General features: G+C 38.6%; 1 long non-coding RNA gene across 1 annotated transcript; it reads right to left on the reverse strand.

Moving 5' to 3' along the window:
* Window positions 1-342: 342 nt before the first annotated feature.
* LOC135297408 (uncharacterized) lies at window positions 343-21,769 on the reverse strand. The gene is made up of 3 exons (XR_010359417.1): window positions 20,902-21,769; window positions 17,141-17,335; window positions 343-2,355 (listed from the first exon to the last, which is right to left on the reverse strand). It is a non-coding gene; the product is annotated as an uncharacterized LOC135297408 (long non-coding RNA).
* Between the last annotated feature and the right edge of the window lie 58 nt (window positions 21,770-21,827).

Genomic DNA, 21,827 nt, shown 5'->3' on the forward strand with positions numbered 1-21,827 from the left:
ATTCCCACCGCTCCAGTAAAAGAAAATTAAGTGCTGAGGATTCAGAGATTTAAAGCCACTCCTTCCAGGTCACAGTTGCTCTGCAGAAATCACTGCCATGTGAATACTAAAAACAGTAAAACTTTTATTCACTTTTGTTTTCTTAGTGTGTCATGGTGAACCATGGGACTTATAGAGATTTATATAGATTAACTTTCCTGTCAATCTCCTGTGGATTCCCTGGTGTTATAACATTACAGTTCAACTCATGATGCAGCCCCTCTATCATTAGGGAAACTAATTTCATCCCGTGTACTGTGTTCAGATTCATAATTGCATAACTAAAGCAACTCAGTAGTCGAATTTCATTTTAAAAGTTTAATATTGGGGGTGCAGGGGTGCAGAGGAAGGAGAAGAGCAAGACAAAGTGTGCTCAACACAAGCTTCAATTTCTTAAGAAACCAGACAAAAATTGCTGTACGGAAAAAAGCAGCAATCAGAAATACTCCAGCCACTCAGTAGATGGAGCTACTAACAGGAAATATAGAACTGTATAATTAGTTAGGTTGTAAAAGACCTTTAAGATCATCGAGTCCAATTGTTAACTCTGCCAAGTGCACTGATGAACCATGTCCCCAAATGCCACATCCACACATCTTAATCCCTCCAGGTACAGTGACTCATATGTACCAGGAAGGAGCTTTCAATCCTAGGAGCCACTAGTGAGCTGTGAGCCACATGTGAAAGCCTCCCCATCCCCATTTGAGCTGCACAAACCACTTCCCCTCCCACACAAACTCCAGCCTTGCATAACCCAGTGCAAGTACTTCTGTGTGAAAGGGACTCCCCTCTGCTATTGTTGATTTTCTGTAATTTAAACTGGCACCTGAAGAGCAGCAGCCAGCGAGTGCTCTGTGGTCCAGAAGGAAATCAGAGAGGACAAAGGGAGCTCACACAGCACTGAACCTCACTGATAAGGCACTTCTGCCAACATCTCTCATGACCCTGACTTGAGCCTTTGTTACATGGGGCCTCATGAGAATCTCCGCTTGCCCACAAGTTTGGGAACTTGCATTTCTTTGCAAGCACAATCATTAGGACTGCTCACCCAATCTATAACATCTTAACAGCTCTCATAAATTAATACTACCTTAACATAGAAACCATTCCCTACTTCAAAGATGACTCCAAACTCTATCAAAACAAGCAGGTACACCATAACATTTTAAAGACAGAAGCAAATCTCACTTCACCATTCCATACCATTGCTAATCTCATGTTTTTGTAATCAAAGTTATGCTGCTATGTGCCACAAACTAGAACCCAGCTCTCTTTGAACAAGATGACAATTTACCATTTGGCCAATGCACACGATTCCAATACCCAAATAAGTTTTTTGCAGTGGGTCAGAGCACTCGGTGCTGTCTCAGTCCGCTCTAGCTGGCAATGAATTGGAATTGGTAAAATTCAAACTCCACTGGAATACTAAAGATCCATCTCCCCCACCCCAAAAGAGCTTCATTCTCAGGGGAATAACATTAGCATTTATGGAAGCAAATGCCTCAGGGTTTTGTTAATGTGCTAATGAGCTAGAGCCTTCTACCTTCAGATCACAAGCATGAATCATATTCAGCTCAAAGGTAAAAATACTGTTTCTAGCAGGAATTTTATATCAAGTTCTACTTCCAGCCCCTCCATCACAATTTCATCTTTATGCTTCCTATGCTGTTTTATTTTCCAAGTCACACAAGGCTTTGAGCTCAAGGACCACCAATCACAAGATTCAAAATTGTTTTAATACAGATCTTTTAGATATACAGATTATCAAACTTTTTTAAAATAGGGAAAAGAAAACTAATTTTTTTAAAAGTAAGCGCTACAAACTCAAATTGATATAAATGTCCAAAACACTATGTTGTTTCAGCAAAGAGCTGAAAGAAAGCAAAATCTGAAAACATATCAGCTGCTTTAGATCCCTTTAACATTACAGAGTCCACTGTGGCCACATTATAGTACTCAAATAATGCAGTTTTACTTACAGCAAACAGTTATTTCTAAAACTGTATCTCAGTTAAATAATACAAAACATGAAAAATTTACTTTGAGAAAAACAATAACAGGTTTTGCATTCCAGTATTTGCAAAGTCCCACGATGCTTGTAACCCTTTCTCCTGCTAATTTAAAATCACGGTGTGATGCCCTTATGGTTGCTCCTTGTCACAGCAGAGGTTCATGTCTTCCACAGGAGGGAGCTTTTCTCTTGCTAAGATGACACTGTCGCAGTTCTCAATTTGGAAATGTGTAGGAGCTCTAAACATGCTGGAGTGCCCCACGCCTGACAGCTTCCACACAGAATTACCAAAGAAGATTCAAAAACTGAAAAAAAAGGGGAAAAAAAAAGGCCCATAAAATGAAAGAGCAAGCATTTACAAGCTAACCTCTTCTTGCACCCTTGTTTATGTCACACTATTACTATCCCCTAATGCAATTACTCACATAGTGGAAAAATCTGAGCACATCAAGACATCAAGTCCAACACCATTTAAATCCAGATGTATCTGATGTATATAAATATCACTCATGTGGCTAAAGGTATCAGCTATGCAGATAGTAGTATAAGAGGAACAATAAATCACAATAATATGGAGAACTTAACATCTGGCCTAATGACTGAAAATAATATTTGAATACTTGAAAATATATCTTACACAACACAAAAAGAAGGAATCCTCTCTTTGGTCAACTATTTATGAAGCCAGTAAGTGACAGTCAGTTTTTACTAGGGTCAACCTCAATGGCTACTTTTTCCAGAAAAACAGCTCTGAGCTGCAATTTCCATCAAGGCAACACTGTGCTATCATCACATTCCCCAGCTGCTACTTCCACAACTGTTTCCTTAGGAAAAAAAAAAAAAAAAAAGGAAAAAAAAAATCACAAAATGCAGAGGTAAGAGTGATGTTTAAACTGTCCAGTTTTAGAGATGAGAGAATTTCATATTCTCTGCTAAGTTTCGTCCAGTGGGTAAATCCTACTCCTGATGTGTATAGCTAACTCCTATCATTGGCACTGGGAATAACACACGTACACAAAGGGGACAAGGAGTCCTTGAGGCCTGTTGTAGTATCAAACTGCAAAATATCAGGGGAAACATATGTGATAGGTAATAAGCCTGGGCATAATTTTCTGGGTTGAAGAGTGTATTATGGGTTTGCACACTCAGAGAACTAGAGACAGCATACCCACCCTGTTTCCAGGTTTGCAGGAACTTCAAGAAACCATTCTGCCCTGAATAAGCAATTGCTATATATAAACAGATCTATACACACAGATCTAATCCCAGATCAAAACTGTGTGGAGCAAAATGAGGTAGAAAAGATAAGACAAAATACAACTTCTGCTCCAAAGGTCTTCCATGCTGCTCAGAACCCCTTCCTCCTATTGAAGAAATTAGTGAAAAACAATATTACAAATCTTCCTTGTCTTCAAATGCTTGCTACTATTTCAAAGCCAACTATGATATAATCATGCAGGCTGTGTTTTGGCTTACACATAATCAACACCTAGTAAAAACAGATTCAGCTGCAAGTTGTAGTCAGCTCCACAGAAGGCTAAAGGTCAAGTCAGAAAAGCCAGTTCTGACTGATAACTTTGTAATGTTAAATTTTCATTAATCAAACCCTTATCTAAAATATCTGCAATATACAGACCACATCAGATCACACTCTTGAGGAAATTTTTCAGAACAAAACTGTTCCTATTCACCAGTAATTAACCCTGAAAAATTATCACGCTATATGGTAAATGTAAATCTAAAAAAAAAAAAAATAAAATAATGAAACAAAACAAACCAGATAGCATAGTTTGAAAAGAGTCTGCAAGGCAACCAGAATCTTGTTTGTTTAACATTAATAAGTCCCAGAGGGAAAAGGGACAGCTGTGTAAAGCCACCTTAGCTGTCCCTTTTTTGTCATCATAATTACATCTGTTGCTGATGTTCCATACAATGAAATGTCTGAAGAGTCTTTTCGAAGTTCAGGCTGAATACAGATAAAGCCTGGACATAGAAAGCAGATTAAAGAGCATCCTCAGTGATACATTTTGAAAGGTAGCCAAGATCATCTTGGAAAATCTCCTTAGATCCAGTAAAAATCTTTACTGAGGGACACTGTGTATCAGCACTCACTTGACTTACTGCGAATGCAAGGACTTAAAGCGAACTTGACATCAAGTTTCCCAGTAGGACTTGCAGTCACTTAATGGCAATAATTACATTCATTCTATGACTTCTGTTCAATTTCTTTAAGTAGGGGTTTTGATTGTTTGTGGTGGGTTTTTTTTGGTTTGTTTTTTTTTTTCCTTGCATTTGAAAAGAAGTTATGCAGTTGTTAAAGATTCTGAAAACAGTCATTGTCTTACAACTTGAAACTGCAACTGAGAAACACAAAATGCTGAAGTCTACTCTAAGATAAAAAGCCCAAGGACAGAATATAAGGTAGCTAATTAGAACTTGCCAGGGAAACAAGAATTACTTGGTTTCATGTAAGTTCCAATATTATAAACTGATCCACAATGTTTTAACCAAAACTAGATACCCAGATATGTAGTTTGAATTTCAGAGTTGCTAAGCATCTACATCCTTTACTTGACTTGAAAGAAAAAAGAACGTTAGAAGCTGTAAGAAACAGAAAAAAATTTGGAGCATTCTGAAAAAGGAAAATTGTCTCTTGCTATTTAAAGCATTACCTGATACTAAAGATTCTTCAAAAATTACTTTTCAAATAAGGACTGGAAAAACACATGCCAACTAAAACCTTAACTAAAAAACTTTTTCATTTTCAAGCAGATCTAATGAAAATGAAATATATATACACACACAAAGAGTCAACTGGAATTTCAGGATGCTTAATTTGTTGTTGATCTAGAAGGCAGAAATTTTGTGACAATTTTTTTTTTCTGTGAAAACCTTTTTTGATTTAAAGAGCTCTGTAAGTAGTATTTCATAACTAAGACTGTATATAACTAAGTAAATTATATAAACTACTTATCTCTATCATACCTGTAAAGTTACTATGGCTTATAGACATAAATGATCTACATCAAGTGTGATATTTTTTTCATTCGAAGTATTACTTTCTAACAAGAGGAAGGGTTAAAATAATCATTTGGCTCTCTAAGATTTTATTTCCCTCAATCCTTTCTTATTCTAAATTAGTGAAAATAAACTGTAGGGTACAATCCTTTCTAAACTACATATCTACTCAAACCTGAACATTAACGGGTCCCAGATCTTTTATTCCAGTATGGTTCCTTTTAGTGCTACTCTTACATAGGAGGCATACCAGGATTTTGACTGGAGAGTTGAACCACAGTCTACAGAGGACACAAGTGCCTGGCAAAAAAAGAAGCAAGCAAAGAAAAACAGAATGGTTATGAGGATTCTTCTGCTTCTGTTTGAAGGTGAAACCTGAACTTGGGCAACTACAGTGCCTCCAGCTCAGAAGCAAAACAAACACATTGTTTTGGAAGCTCACTTCTGTGGAAAATGAAATACTCATGATCCCTGGATATTATTGCAACATACATTCAGCTTTACCGAATTAATGAAATAATTTAAAAAGTTTTACAATCCAAAATGGCTTTCCTTAAGGTATTTGGCCTGTCTGGTAAAAGAGACTTATAACAGTCTATGTGACGCACTGCCATTTCTGAGTAATTTGTATCTGTAAAATAGCAATGGACACAAAAGTGTTCATACTTTCAATACTTTGAGTACAGCAAATAAGAGCAGGAGACTGCAAAACTGCATGCATCTTGGGAGTTTGTGAGAAAAGTTAAGCCTGGAAAAAAGGAGTGTGTGTGGGAAGGTGTTTTAAGATTTTTTATTTCTCATCATCCTACTCTGATTCAATTGCTAATAAATTAAATTGGTTTTCCCAGGCTGAATCTTTTTCCCTGTGGCAGTAACTGGTGAGTGATCTCTTTCTGCCCTTATTGCAATCCATGAGCCTTTGGTTATATTTTTCTCTCCTCTATCCAAATGAGGATGGCTGCAAATAAACTTTTGGTGGGCACCTGGTATTCAGCCAGAGTAAAGCCATCACAATAAGAATAAGAATTATTTCAAATTAGTTTTCATCGTGTCTATAAAGAGAAATAATACTAAAACAAAAACAGATCAGCAAAAATTGACAATAGAAAAAAGAACTGACTCCAGGTATGAGAAAAATGTTTCAGGCCCCACCCAGATTCATTGAGATTTGAGAGCACACAACCCATACTGAGTCAGGCCAAAACTCAATTACATTTTCAATTCTAATAGTGTTCTATGAACTTTTGCATATGTATTTACAATACCTCACAAAGATAGCATGATCATATCCCCAAATACCAGCTTCAAAATCAACTTTTCAGAAAAAGAAAAAAAAATATGTTTATAACACCAGAAATAAAGAAATTTGGTTTCATGTACACTAATATTCTGTATTTGATTGACTAGTCTTTAAAAAGTTGAGAATTCCAGCTGATGCTTTCATACAAGTGGGACAATAAGGTGTTGGTCCTCTATGGATTTTTGGTGTTTAACAAAAGATATAAACCTATCTCTTTCCTCATATAAAGATACTACAAAACTCCTTCTCCTCTGCTCTGTGGTCTGTTTTTACACAGAAAATGTAGTATTTTGGAGAATTTTGCTTGTCAAATGCAGCTGATCATCACTGCATATACCTCATTACTTAAAGCTAGCTAAAAAAGGCTTGTCAAAATGTCAGTGGTAGCCCTTCCCCACCTATGGTTTTTGGGTTTTTTAAAGCTCAAAAACTGGCATTCACACCAGAAAAAAATGAATCTATCTACACAAATTTAAAACAAAAAAGAGGGCTATAGGTGTGGGTGTCTTACCCTGAAGAGCTAAGTCATAATGAAAGCTCCATCGCAGCTCATTTGTAGTATACTGAAACCCTCATCTGGGAGGACCAGATTTAGCCTTTAGCCAGGTCCTCAAGAGTTCTAGCAGCATTCTTTTCATGAGCAGTGCCAGAAATTTAATGTGCATGGGGTTTTTAGGAGGCTCCTCACTCTGGCTGATAGATGAAAACCTTGCACCATTCCAACGCCACATATGGACAGCAGAAGACTCCAGTTTTCTTACATCTATGTTCTTTTTAAACAGTACTCAGAACATGCACAAGTTGTTTTTATTAGAGCTGCAGTCAAGAACACATCAGCTATAATGAAACGGTAACATTTAAATGCTGCCAAAAATATTTGGCTTTGGTCTCCAGTCAATTTGAGCTTTTGCCCAACATCCACTTGCTCTCTAGTCCCATAGAGAGCTGCTCCTCACATAGTCCTAAGTTTATTTTGTTTTTCAATAGCTCTTCACTATGCAGCTGCGCAGTAGTAAACATGACCTCAACATTGAGTGGAAGTTTGGCAACAACTTGATTGCAAATGTAATCTACAACAGCCATGGAAGTTAGCCAAGCCAAAAGCAGAGTTACAGCTCTTAAAAACTCAGGCTATAAATGGCTATACAATATCACACTTCACACTGCTGTTTGCAAGTGTGCTTACCCGCTGTACAGTGCTACACCTGCAAATCATTTCTCTGTTTGCAAATACTGCAGAATTAATGCTGATGCCCCAGGAGCTGATTGTCTCCAAATCAGGTAACAGCAAATGAAGAGTAATAAATCAGTAGTATTGTTTGAAACACACATTGTTAAACAAGTGTGCAAGTCCCCATGGGATCAGGACCTTGGATGGAGAAGTGATGATCTAAAGTGCACTGGAAAAATACAATGGCAGCATATTTTTTAAGGCTCAAAATGATGGCCTGGTTAATGTAACAGATAAAAATTAAAAGCCTTCATCAAGTTTTTAGGATAAATGTTTTAAAGTCTGAGTTTTAAAGTCTGAGTTTCTAAAGCTTTGTAGTTACAAAACACATTGCCATATTTTATAAGATGGAGGGAGCATCAGAAGCATGAATACATTTGAGATTTACTTACAAACAGGCTACAGAAATAGCTAGTACTACCCTTGATGCTTTTAAAATGAAAGCTGAAGTAAAAAGATGAAGTTTCTCTGACAGCAATTGTCTAGGTACATATAAAAAGAAGATGAAAATAAAGAGATGCAATTAAGTTAATTGCAACAGAATCTCTGAAGTGAACATTCTGAAGAAATTCTCTGGCCAGCTGTCAGAGGTCAGCATATGGAAGAGACACCAAAAGTCAATCCTGACAGCATCTTCCATTCTCAAAACAGCACCAAGTAGATACTTGGCTCAGGGATATACTTCCAAAGTCACAAAAAGCACTTCAAGTTAATATCCGTTAGACAATTTCCTCACTTAAACTGACTTAACTCCCAACCCAACAATTTTTCAACAATTTCAGCTACAGCATAGTCAGGCCCTAAACAAGTGGCTTCCAGAGCAGCTTTGTAATCAGCTTAATTTGTAGCTGTCTCTCCATACTTATCACATGTTCCTGACTCTCCCCAGTGCCTCACTAGTGGCCATACAATCACATGCTTGAGCAGATCAGAAGGATGATTTGGTGCACACTAATTTCCAGGGAGGTTAATTTTCAGACACATTAACTCCCAGGTTTCTGCCATGCCTGCAGCCCGGGGAATACAAATAATGGCACAAGGTCAAAAAGGTGTAGCAGGGATTAGCTGTGCCTCAACGAAATGTGAAACTGTATTTTCATGCAGAAGTTCAGGCCCTGGCTCACTACAGCATTTGCAACCTTGCTCAGCAAAGCACACTGACTTGAGGCCTCAGTTACTATGGTGATAACCATGGAATAAATGTTTATACATAACTAGTTAAATTATCCCTTCAAGAAAGCAGTTGTCCTTCTCACAGGCAGCTACTCATATTTTTTAAATTAAATAGATGTAAAAACAAATTAAAATTTTAAAGCTTAAGAATCACTACTATACATCCACAAGTTAATGAAAATTCAAATCCATAGCAAGAAATTTAAAAAAAAATTAGTCTATGAGAAACCCATCTCTTCTGAAAACTACACTATAAATGCCCTACAAAATAAGCTAATGCTTGGTTTTAAACATTTTAGGGTTTTGCTTAAGAAAAACAGCAATGAATAATAAAACTATCTTCTTGTTTAACAAAACTTAAAAAATACTTACTGAATGAAAAACTAACGTATGAATCCTTTTCATCTGTGCAATCACTAAATTAAGTCAATCCTACTTATAAAATATAAGCAGTACTTTCTAACTGTAAGCTTACTGCAAAAGCCATATGCTGATATAAACAATTTAGTCAAAATGCTTAGTCCATAAACTCATGAGTAGCTTACTTCCTTTTTCAAAAGGCTATGAATCAGCAATTACTGTAGAACCATCTGCCACAAAGATGAATATTCTTCTCACAGTTTTGGAGAACTCTTTGCCAAAATATTTACGTGTAACTTGAGGGTTTTTTTTGATTAAGAAAATACAGTCCTAAAATGTGAACACTAATCATACTACTTAGGATATAAAATGGCCTTAAATTAAAGGAATACTAAATTCAGAGTAGACAAGATGATTTCTTAGGATCAATGACTATAAAAAAATAACAACAAAACTTAACCAAACACTGAATTCTTCCCTGAAGAAAAACAAATAATTGACAAAATGCAGTAGAAACACTGCCAGCTGATGAGCTGTTTCTTTCTTCCCACTATGATACCATCTGTTGCCAGCTCTTGCCTATCCACATGCACTACACTCCTCTCTCAGCCTGACCCTGATCCAATCCTGGTCTCAAGTGTGATAATGAAATCAAGCTTTATCCACCCAATGGGCACCAATAACTGACTGGTGGTTAGAGATGGGGTTTTGGTGACAGTGGGCAAATAAAGAGGCTTCTAGTCCCAGTCAGCTAACACAGCTCTTTTCTTCTACAGAAATTTTTATTCATTTTCCAGTCTGCCAACATAACTGCATGTGTATTCTCTCCCCAACCCAACTGCTTGATAAAATAATTTTAGAAAAACTTCAGCTACCTGAAGTGTTTAAGATAAGAGGGATAATATTTTAAGGACTGAGTTAGGAAGCAGATATACAAGCAGATCCTACATGGGAAACTCCCAGTAAGGAGGGCAAAACCAATGGTATATTCCCTTCTGCTGCAGCATGGCAGGAGCCAATGCACACACCTGCTATCTACCCACATACTGCAACCTACTGCTAAGGAATAGTGAGTTCCTAACCCTAATAAACTCACAGAGTAACATTTAGTTGTCCTTTAGATGTAGGCTGTAAGTTCCTCCAAGGCAAAGAGCTTCTTCAGTGCCCTGCACTTGTTGACACACAAGATATAAAGGGAAGATGTACAGCTGATCATGAAGAAGCAGAACATAATTTTGACTTGCTCTAAGAATAGGCCAAATGCCTTCCTCCAGTTTGCATGCAAATGTATTACTGAAGACAATGCAGGTATTTGAGGGAAGCAACTCAGCTTAGAATCTGATTATCTCTTCAGAAACCACCCAAATTTTAAAATACCTTCTTAAACACCAAGGTTTACTGCTTTAGCATCAAGAGAGTTTTAAGTGACAAACAGTTACATATTTATATAAGCCATCTTTGTTTCAATTGAGTGTTTAGCTGCAGGAAGCTGAGTGTTATTGCAAAAGGCAGTAACTAGACAACTAAGTCAAACTAAATGTCCTTTTATCATTAAAAAGATGTGTTACTATTAATTCACAAAATATTCATTTACAATATAATCCATAGCAAGGAACCAAACATCCTCAAACACAGACACTAGAGCTGTTGGTTGTGCTGATTGACTATTATGCAGTAAAGCAATTTCAAAGTGGGGGTTCTTTTATTGATACCTTTAATATTTTGAGTTGTTTCCAACTTCTATGGCACACAGTCTTAAGGATCCTGTTTTCATTTAAACATGAAACAGTAAAGACAGTAAAGAGTTTAGCTGAATACCTTTACTGTGGTTCCACTGTCAATTTAGGTTGTAGCACAAAAAAAAAAAGAAAATAAAAGAAAAAAAAAGGCAAAGAAGGAGCAGCTTTTAAGATTTGTCTTGCTTTTAATACCAGAAATTTCATTAGTGAGTTGGTAACTTCTATGCAGATACAGAAGTTTAGCTAACACTGATGACATTGCATTTTGAAACTTTTAGAAGTCATTAAGAATCCTTTTGTTCTTTCCATTTTTCCTCTACAAAAAAGTATTTAGGGTGGACATATCAAGCAAGGTTGAATTTACCATATTTTAGTATAATGTACTTTTCAGTAAGTTAAATATGGAGATTATGTAAATAACAATGCATATATAAACACACTATGCATTCGTTTGAGAATTTCTGTATCCTCCACCTATTGCATTTCAAAAAGGACATTTCAAAAGAGGGCCTAAAGTCTACACATCCACCTGAGATACCTACTGCGTAAGGTCACATAGAAAATGAATGACAAATCTGTTGTAAAAAATCCTGTATTTCAGCTCACTGGTGTAAACTGAGTATCAGTGGAGGTATTCCCAAAATGACATCCAGAAGAGCATGTGCACTAGAAAACTTGTCTTAGACATCAGGATTGCCATTTACCAACCTCACTGATGCTTAACTAATGGATTTGTTCATACTTGTAGCAAAAAAATCACTGTGGTCATGACCAAGATTTGGCATCCCAAGCTCCACAAGAAACTTAATAATCAAGTGCTTAGTGATCCTATAAACCAGAAGGGAAATAACAGGATGGAAGCTAAACCTTGTGCAGGTAATAATGTCTGGACCTGTTCTCTGGTCTTTATCACAACAGCAGCAGGCCACAGCACTTTAAACAGTTGAGGACACATTTGATCAAGGTGTCATTCATGATTCACAACCACCTGGGGACAATTAAGGATGCTGCAAAGCCTACACATTAGCTCTGAGGGACTGGGCGAGAGGGGCTGCCCACAGCAACAGCTTTTCACTCAGAGATGCAGCATGCTTCCAGCTCAGCCTCACTGCTCAGTGAAACTAGATTCACTCCCAGTGAAATTCCTGGGAAACTGGTTTTATATCTTAACTGGAAGTTATCCACAGAGTCACCCTAACCCAAACTCTCTCAAAATATAAATATCCTAAATATGTCATGAGATACACAGGAGAAGCCTCAAAGCTGGCTACTCATGAATGTAGATCTTGAGCAAATACTTAAACTGGCTACTGTGATGCCAAGAACTGAGTACTTTAAGCTTTCATCATATCCTACAGCATACATCTACTCATGTATGCATTCAGTCAGAATGAACACCCATATGTTCAGAACAAGATAAACAACCATCATCACTAACAAATTAACCATTTTAGCAGCAAAATGTGTGCTGTCTCTTACTGAAATACCAATAAACCAAAGGATTTACACTGTGAGGCTAGTTCTTCCTTAATGATTATGCAAAATAGATACATAATTGAACACTGTAAAAACAAGATATATTCTTAAAAGGGGAGTTCTGACTGCTTCAGCAATGCATGGTTTTTATCTTAACACCACAAACTTTGCTGGCTTTATACATTCACTGCTCTTTTTTAGCACCTTCAGGGACCTTGATCATGTAGCAGCATTTCCTCTTTAACAAGTCCATTTGCAGAGTCACTCAGATTTGCAGGAACTGGGAGGCTCTGAGAACAACACAGCTCATATCTGGGGAAGTTTTTTGTTTTGTTTTTAAAACACTGCTTACTCCACACAGCTATTTCTTACTTCCCAGGTTTTGCAACAGCTTTAGGGTATACCCAACGATTTTTGAGTGTTGAAAACCAGGTTATACTGAAATTTATTTCTCTGTAGAATTAATCTAAAATTGCTCTATTTATTGCACTCAGAACAGCAGTGCTTAAAGCTAACAGCCCACACAAGAAGGGCTGCAGGTGGTTCAACATTAAATGTAGATCTTAATTTACATCTGTGAGAAAAAGTGGAATCCTTCATACACACGAGAGAATTCTATCACTGTGCCAGATGTGGGCATATCTGGTGTGCTATCCATACAGACTGACCTGGTCAGGAGAGGCAGATTGGGTTTCACCACCAAGAGGATTACAGATTACTCCTTCACCCTAACAGCATCCCTTCTCTCGTCCCTGACCTTAGGCTAAATCCAGTGCTAACTGCTGCTGCATTTGATCAGCAAAAGACTGGGTATGTAGTCCCAGGTATTCAGACATTAATTAGTCCCTTCCATCCCAGAGTATGATTATAGGATGCAGACACAGAGAATGAAAGCTTTCAGCTGCCTGCTCCTGAGGTCTTGGTTTAACTACTGCTAGAGCTGAAGAGGTCATATCCAGCAGCACAAGAGAGTATTGATAACCAGTGTTTATTCTTTGCCACAGATGTCAGAATCGGGCAGTAGCATGTTGCCTCACTGTGCCATGATGGTGTTGCTCAGAATGGTTTCTATTTGCAAGAGGGACATAACATAAACATTTCCCAGACACATCCTACACTTTTAGCTCAGGGGAGGTAGCAAAATACTCCTGTGAGCACAAGTCAGCGAGAAAACTGCAAATTATGTTGACCAAAAAGCCACTACAGTGCTGTTTCTTCTAGTCCAAAATTGGTGTGAGCTATAACAGGAAAAAGACTGACTGCAATCCCACTGAGGTTTGTCAGAATGGCAGCAGCACCTCATCCACAGGCTGTGCTTACCCTGGGAACACTGGGTCCCAGGGGTCCAGCAGAACTGGATACACCTCAGTAATCTTTTTCAGTTCTAACCCATGGAGTCACAGCATTAGTAACATGCTTATTACAACAAGCTTTGAACAAGCTTCCTTTTTTTTTTTTTAATACAGGGATTTACATGCAGCACAAAGGTCTCATGGTATTGTGAGGTTCAAATGCATACCTTACTTTCCTGGGCATTAGCTCTCCTCTGCAAATTTCCCAGCTGTTCCTAAATCTGCAGAAGGAGTCATATGACAACTTCAACTGAATGGGAAAAGACGAACCTGAAGTTCTTTAAAAGATAATACAATGTTTTTTCAGCAGAGTCTCATCCCATGAGTACTATCCTGAAACTATATCTGCACTATTTATTTTTTCTTACACTGTTCTCTTAAGCCTCTTTTTGGTTATTTATGCATAAACACATGATCCAAGGTCATGGAACATCCAAAATGTTCCGTTGCATTCCCTACCAGATGAAAAGCATTAGAATCATTACTGGTCTTACTGTTCCTGCCACAGACAAGGCTTACAGAAGTGGGTTTTTTGAAACTAGATTTCATATTGAAGACAATCTGGAGTATCTCTTCTCATATAAACATGCTGCTTAAACTAGGAACAGTACATTTAAGGGTATTATCAGCCAGTGGAAAATTGTTTGGGTTTCAGCAAAATTCCAGTGGTGGTACTTTACAGTACAAAATCTGAAATTGTTTTCAGCCTGCAAAGCAGCCTGCAAAATAAAATGCACAATTTTCAGCGAGCAGTATTCTTCCCTATTGACAGAGGAAAAAAAATAGCACTGTATGACTAAGACACCCAAAAATTCATGGTATTTACTTAGGAACCTCACTGTCATTATGCATACATTTTGTCTGCAGGGAGACAGAATCGGGGGGAATTTTGATAGGAAAATAAGAGACAATGTCTTTATTCTAACTTTTGAAATCTTCTCTGGAAACATTGCAGCTCCCTTCAGGAATGGAAAATTTCTATTTTTTTCTTGTGGGAGAGTTCAGAAACAGCAGGATGGATCAGAAGCTGATATTAAATCAAGTTATAAATCAATTCCACACCAGAAACTTGATGGTACTTTGCCAAATAAGTAGGAGGTGGAAGCACCATGACTTAACACTGTTCCAGGGTAAAAAGCTGCACACCATCCCTGGCAAGCGCCCCTTTTAATTAGACAGTCTTCTGTGAGATGAAGGCCCAAAGACTTAAATCACTCAAAATCTGCAGATTAACAGGGATTAACAGCAAGTCCCGCCAATTTTTAATTCCTGTAATAGATTCTTTAACTTCAGTGCAAAGCAAGAGCTCCCAGTAGCTTTAGTGACACACACACACTTGCAAAAATGTTGCAGTCTGATACCTGCAGTCTATTACTTACCTCTAAGGAGGAAGAGGATGCCAGGGAGCTAAACCTATTTATGATTCCTTGGGTAACTATACCATGCTACAAGCACAAAGAGCAAACATAAAACCTAGAAAGTCTAAATGCTTGGGATTCAGGACCTGAACCTGCTTTATGTAAACAAAACACAGACTCCCCATCCAGCAGCTTGAGTGCAATTTCACTTTCTACTGAAATTTCCACACACCACCAAAGAGCTGAGGGGATTTTCTAGTGCTGTGCTGCAGGTACAAAACACCTGCATAATACCATTAAAAGAAAAATGTGGTATCCAATGTTGATCCAAACACTGACAGACAGGCACAGTTGATAGGCCAGGTGTTTTTCACCTTGAGAAAAGAATATCACCTTCTGAATTCCCTGGGAAAGAAAAAAATCCCATCCTGTGGCAAACATATCTCATTGGCATAGGGGTTTATACTCCCTCAATGACAAACAACACAGTCCTCAGTCTGCACTCCCGAGAGTCTCTGCATGGAACACCAGCCCTGAGCAGAGAATTCCACACAAAGGTGACTCTCTTAATGTGGTCTCATTGCCTCAGCTAAAGGGCTCTGAACATTTACATGTGATCATGCTGCATCATGTTTTCCTTGAAAGCTCTAACATGCTACTTAATTTTTCATACTGCTGACAGCACTGCAAATGAAAACAGGTTACATGAGCACAGAGATCATGACAGTACAAGCTGTAGAATCAATGCACAAGTAAGCTAGATGCAATTTAACATATCACACCACAGACAGCATTTGTTAATGCCATTGTTTTTGTCCTCCATGACAACAAAAAGAGGGTAATAGACACAGCACCTTGCACTAATTAACTCCCTACAATACATACGGATATGCTAAAATGTACTCCACAGGAAAATATGTATGCTGATTAGTTTTGAAAGTGTCAGGTTACTAACATGTATTCAAAATTTGTCCCCAGCTCAAACTGTTAGAGGATCAGCAACAAAGCAGTTCCCTACTTCTCTCTTTACTACAAGAAAGTCAATGAACAAATAAAGACCTTTTGGCATAGTTTCAGTTCAGATTGTTGTTTTGCCATTAAATCATTGGTCTAGTTTACTGCCTGAGTCATCACCTTCAGAATTTGCACTGGCCCAAACATGAACCAGTCAGCCAATATATGACCAGTGATAAAACAGTAATTCAAGAGATTCTGAAATATTGGAGTTACATATATTAATAGCTCACTAACAACCTGTGCAGCCCAGTCTCTACAGCCTTAGTCAGTTACTGCAGGAAGGTAAGAACTTCACAAGTCAGACTGATACACATATATCTCTAGCAGAATTAAGCAAAATAAGTGAGACTTTGCAAAAGTTGTAAACAAGCACATAAGTGGGGGAAAAAAATTAACAGCACTTGCTTCCATTTGTTGCAAGGTCTTTGAGCAGTCAGCCCATAACAACTCCCCAAAACAAATGTCTTCAGGAAAAAAGCAGCCAATTATACCAACCCCAGCTACAGCTGGATGCCATCAGGAATTCTTAAAAACTGCTAGGCAAACAAGAGCACTGCATGAAAGTATTACACTAACAGCAGAGTCTCTGGAAAAATACAACCTTTTAGTCTCAATCTTTCTTGCAAATTGTTTCCATATTGTTCTGCAGAGAGTTATCTGGTAATGTGATTATTATAGGCACAGAGACAAAGATAAAAAAAATAATTTTTATCCTCAGTTCATCCTAGCCAGAACTGGCAGTAAGTTTAGGAAATCAGAAGGTTACTCTTCATAACGCAGTTAAGAAAGAACCAAAAAGTTTATTGTAATGATTTTCAGTTTGTGGCTTCAAGTCCTTGGGGGCTGTTAATGACAAACAAGAGCTGAAAACAAATAATCCTACTATCAGGTCATTTAATTCACAGCACCTTGGGCAGCGAGATACACAGATCAGAAGCATTAACAAGCACTGTTTCAGTAAATGCACATATGCAAGAGACAACCATACATCTGCATCACTTCTAGCAATTTGAAATCCAGAATCCCACAGTGACACAAAATAAACCAATGGGTAACTAAAACTCACCCTATGATCTACAGCTTCACAAGGCTTCTGCACCCCACAGCATTCTTCTGGTCTTTCATTAGATCAGTTTTTTCAGCCGTGCCTTACTGGAACTGAGAAGTATCATCTCTCTTTCCTCCCAAGCCTTGGCACTTTATACATGCTCTCACAAATATGCCAGAAAAATAAGGACAGGTTCCCTTCGATTTCTTTCACCTGAAAAGACCGATGTAGGAGTAAGAGAGATATATGATGAGAGGCACATTATCCTTCCAACCATTTGTCAGTTCTAGTCAGTTTTGTATCTTTAGATTTGCTTATTACTGGTTTACTACAATTGAAATGATGAATCAATATGGTGCATTGGTTTTACAGATATTAAGCGTTCAGGACCTGCACCAACAGGGCAATTCAAACATGCTGAGAAAGGACAGTTTTCATTTCTATCTGAAAAGGCTTCCTCTTTTGCTGATAAAGTACATCCTCCCTTGCCCACTGTAACTGAAAGCACTTTCTCTCAAAGCCAGTTCATAAGTTGCTTTCCTTTCTTCCTTATACAGAACTACAGAAAAATAAGAGTTTATTGATTTTTATAAAACACTACTTCATATGAACACACAACCATGCTTAAAAATACTGTATTTCAAGCTTTACTGCACTCAGTCCCAAGAGTTTACCTGCCTTGCTGGGAAAGCTGCTTACAGCCTGTTAAGGGTCAGGGCAGAAGATTATTTAATTAGGTGGCAGCCCTAACCCTGGGTTAACAGAGAGGGGAATGCTGACAAATTGCATCCAGCAAGATTTGTGAGTCAGGAATGTTTATATGAAGAGTAGCGCAAAGCAAGACAAAGAAGGATATGCTCAAGACACCAAAGACACATGCTGTATTAAAAAATCCTCAAAACCTTGAGACAGTTAGAGCATCACAAATAGCACTTTCAAAAAAACATGCTAGAGCCCATAAGCAGCAGCACCGAAACTGTTCTCCAGGCATTAGGTCAAGCACCGTGCAAGCCACATCACAATGGTTAACACCACTGAAGATCCCAAACAGATACAGAGTTTACGTATTTACCTATCTATCTGTAGCTTAATCAGTTTCTATCTACATGGAGACAAATGTTTTTTACAGTGAGGGTGGTAAATACTGGAGTAGGTGGCCCAGAGGGGTGGTGGAAGGCCCATCCCTAGGAATACTGAGATTGGACCAGACCCTAAACAACCTGGTATAGTTGAAGATGTCCCTGCTTATGGTGAACATAGGGGGCCCTTGGCTGGACTAAGAGGCCTCTAAACGTCCCTTCCAATCCAAATGATTCCATGATGTTATGATCCTAGTTTGAATGGTTGCAATTATGCTGCAGCTGAGCTTTACTTCCAGCAAAAAATGATAAAGCAATGTCTGACTCTTACTCTAAAATAAAAATCACATATCAATATTTTCAAAAATATTAGTCAGAAATACAGGTACCATACTGCAAAGCATTAACTGCAAGTCATGGTTTTCCACAGACTCTTACCTACACAGCAACAAACACCATCTTTCATTTTTCACTCCTTTTAGAAGTTATATATAGAAGAAAAGCAACTTGGACACAGTCAAACAAAAGAAGAGAATTAAAAGTGCACTAGTTCTCTGTACTGCATCTAGAGGTTGAAAACTATTAGGAGTGACATAACTGCATCATGAGATTAAAACTGTATTTTCCTAAATTCTTGGCTCTGTCTACTTGGAACTCAAAAAGGTAACAAATAAGGTATTATGTTCCTCATTTCTGTTTATTTTAATCTTATTACATTATTCAATAGAAATTCTAGCTTCCTTCAATTTAATTTAGTTGGTTTTTTTACTCCAGATTTACATCTGCTAGATACAGCTGCAATGACAGAGATGCAAGGAGCAAGACTGTTTTACATCAAAATTCCTTTCCTCTTAGAATTCTCAAGTTATTATTTTTTGGCTAGAGGCCAGTCAGTTTTAATGCTAGCTTTTAGTGAAATCTAGGGATATTTTATACCTAGACATCCTATCTATTAGGGTTTTTTCCCCCCAAAGAAGAGACATCCTAACCATCCGTATATGTTAATAAAAACAGGCAGAAAATTCCTTCCCCAGACCAGATAATTTTCTGATGTACATCCTCCCACTGTGGCCAGGCCCAGGCTCTTACCAGCCTGTTTGGCTGATTTGTTATTAACTCACATCTTTCACTTATGTTTTAGTGCTTGTTTTGTTTTCTTCTGGTGCAAATTACCACCATTCACTTTCAGTTATCACCACCACCTTCACTTAGTTACTTTTGCCAGACTTTTCTGTGCCATCTCCCTGACCCACTCTTGGCTCTTCCTGCTGAAGCTTCCCCCTTGATGAGTATCACTTTGGGAACAGAACATTCGTCAGTCATGAACAGTTTCTAAGAACTGCACATTTATTGTTCTGCTTTGCTTCAGTCTTCCAGAACAGAACAACTTTTGATCTATTCTTGAACTCCGTAGTCACTCTTGATTTATGTAGGTCCCTGAGCCGACTTCCCTATGGGATTCCCATTGCTCTTAGCATTTGTGCATTTAATTTCAAGATTCCAGGTTTCTCCTTCTGCACTCTGAAGGTAACCTTTGCTAATCTTAGATCAGCTCAGACTCCCACTAATAGGGCAACAGTAATGAGGCAGTTCCTCTTCCAGAAGGAGCTGAAGGGAGAGGATATTACCATTTTAGATTGGAAAGCTCACGCTCTCAGCTGTGGTCCTAAAAAATTAACCTGGTTTTAAAGCAACAATCCAATCTTCCCTTCTCCTATGAATTAGCTCACCATTCACCTTGAACTTGACAGAATTAATTTGCATTTCCCTGGCAAAGTGTCTGGCTATTTAGAGCCAAGGAACAAATGCCTGAAAAACATCAGCACGGCACTGAGTCTTCTCTTTGGCAGCATCAACACAACTATACATAATTATTATTTTCTCATCACCACCTCATTTGTTACAGTGTTATGTGCTGTGTCATGGTGCTCCAAAATAAACCCATTTAGCAGAGAAAGGACAGAAAGGCAAAAACACCAAAGGAAATGTGGAACCACACCCTCTTTATTAACTATTTTATTTTACCCTTTCCAGAGGTTTTTAAAGGTGTCATCTGGCCTATTTAAAGCTTCACAATATATAGAGATCACTCCCTGAGGGTCAGCCTTACTTATGCAAGCAGTTGCATTGCCCTAAATTTTGCCTCAAAGGGGTTACTGAGACTACATCCTTCATCTGAGTTTGCATTCAGCTCCAGTAACTTTACTTTGTAGACTATGCAGGGTACAAGGCTGGCATGAAGCAAAGATACATGCATACACTTTTAAGGATTATCTCATCACTGCACAATTCCTTTAGTTTTGTATAATTAACTATTAACAGTACTGAAACACCATACTCAAAAAATCTGTTAAATATGGGGGTTGGACTAGATGATCTCTGGATGCCCCTTCCAACGCTAAATACTCTCTGATTCTTTACCAAGCAGCTTCAAGCCTGGATAGCCTCTTGCAACACAACATTAAAAGCCTGAGGAAAATAACAGCCAGAACATAGGGAGAGCAGCCACCTCTCAAAGGCATGCTTCTAAATGCTTCCTTGTACAGAACTTCCTCCCTGCATGGATTTTTCCCCCCTTTTGCAGAACACAGAAGTCACATGAGGAAGCTCAAGCAGCAAAGCTTATAAAAATACATACATACACACACACATATATATATATAATAATTATGCATATAATAATTATATATGTATATATACAGGTTATAGCTGAGACTCCAGCCTAAGCCAAGGGTGTTTGGGAGAAGAAAAGACAACCAGCAGCTCTAGCAGTTTTCCTGAGGGAACCTTTCCCTGGGGAGAGGCCTGAAGGAGCAAAGATAACAACTGTTAGCACCAGGAGCCGCAGCAGCAATAAACCTTGAGTTTATTAAGATATTTTTGTGTATCTGCTGCACAGGTCAGGAAATCTGCATCCTTGGAATCCTTTTCAAGACTTTTCAAGCCATTCATTGCGGTTTTACAGTCACATTTAGCCAGGCCCAGCACTGAAAATGATCACACGCTCATATGTCAAATCATACAAGGGGAAAAAATATGTGTATGTCATCACCCTGATCAGTCCTGGTTTAGCAGCAAAAAAGAAAGGAAACAGTTGTGTTTTACAGTTAACATTTAATACAAAAGGCCTACTAAAAGGGACCTTCTGGCAGCCCCAAAAATGGCTTTTCCCCACACGCTCATGAGGGGCGGCTGAGGGAGCAGGGGCAGTTTAGGATGGAGGAGGCTCAGAGGGACCCCATCGTTCTCATTGAGCAACTGGATCTACCCTGCCTGCAGTGGGGGGACCTGAGAAAACGGCCTCAAACTGCGACAGGGCAGACTGGGATCAGACAGCAGGAAAAAAGATTTTTTTTCAACTGGTCTGGTGGCCAGACATTGGAATGCGCTGCCGACAGAAGTGGTGGAGTCACCAACCCTGCAGGTGCTTGTTTAAGAGGCGCCTGGACTTGGTGCTGGGTGATGTAGTTTAGTGGTTTCGAGGCTTGAATTACAGTTGCTGCCGGCTGCGCGCAATGATCCCAAAAATCACTTCCGCCCCCGACAGCCCCCGCCGCCATTTTGCGCTCCCACCTCCCCGCCCCGCCGGTGATGTCACGACCTCGCCCCGCCCCCGGCGCAGCGGA

This window comes from Passer domesticus, chromosome 3 (genome assembly GCF_036417665.1).
Source record: "Passer domesticus isolate bPasDom1 chromosome 3, bPasDom1.hap1, whole genome shotgun sequence".
NCBI classification, from domain to species: domain Eukaryota; kingdom Metazoa; phylum Chordata; class Aves; order Passeriformes; family Passeridae; genus Passer; species Passer domesticus.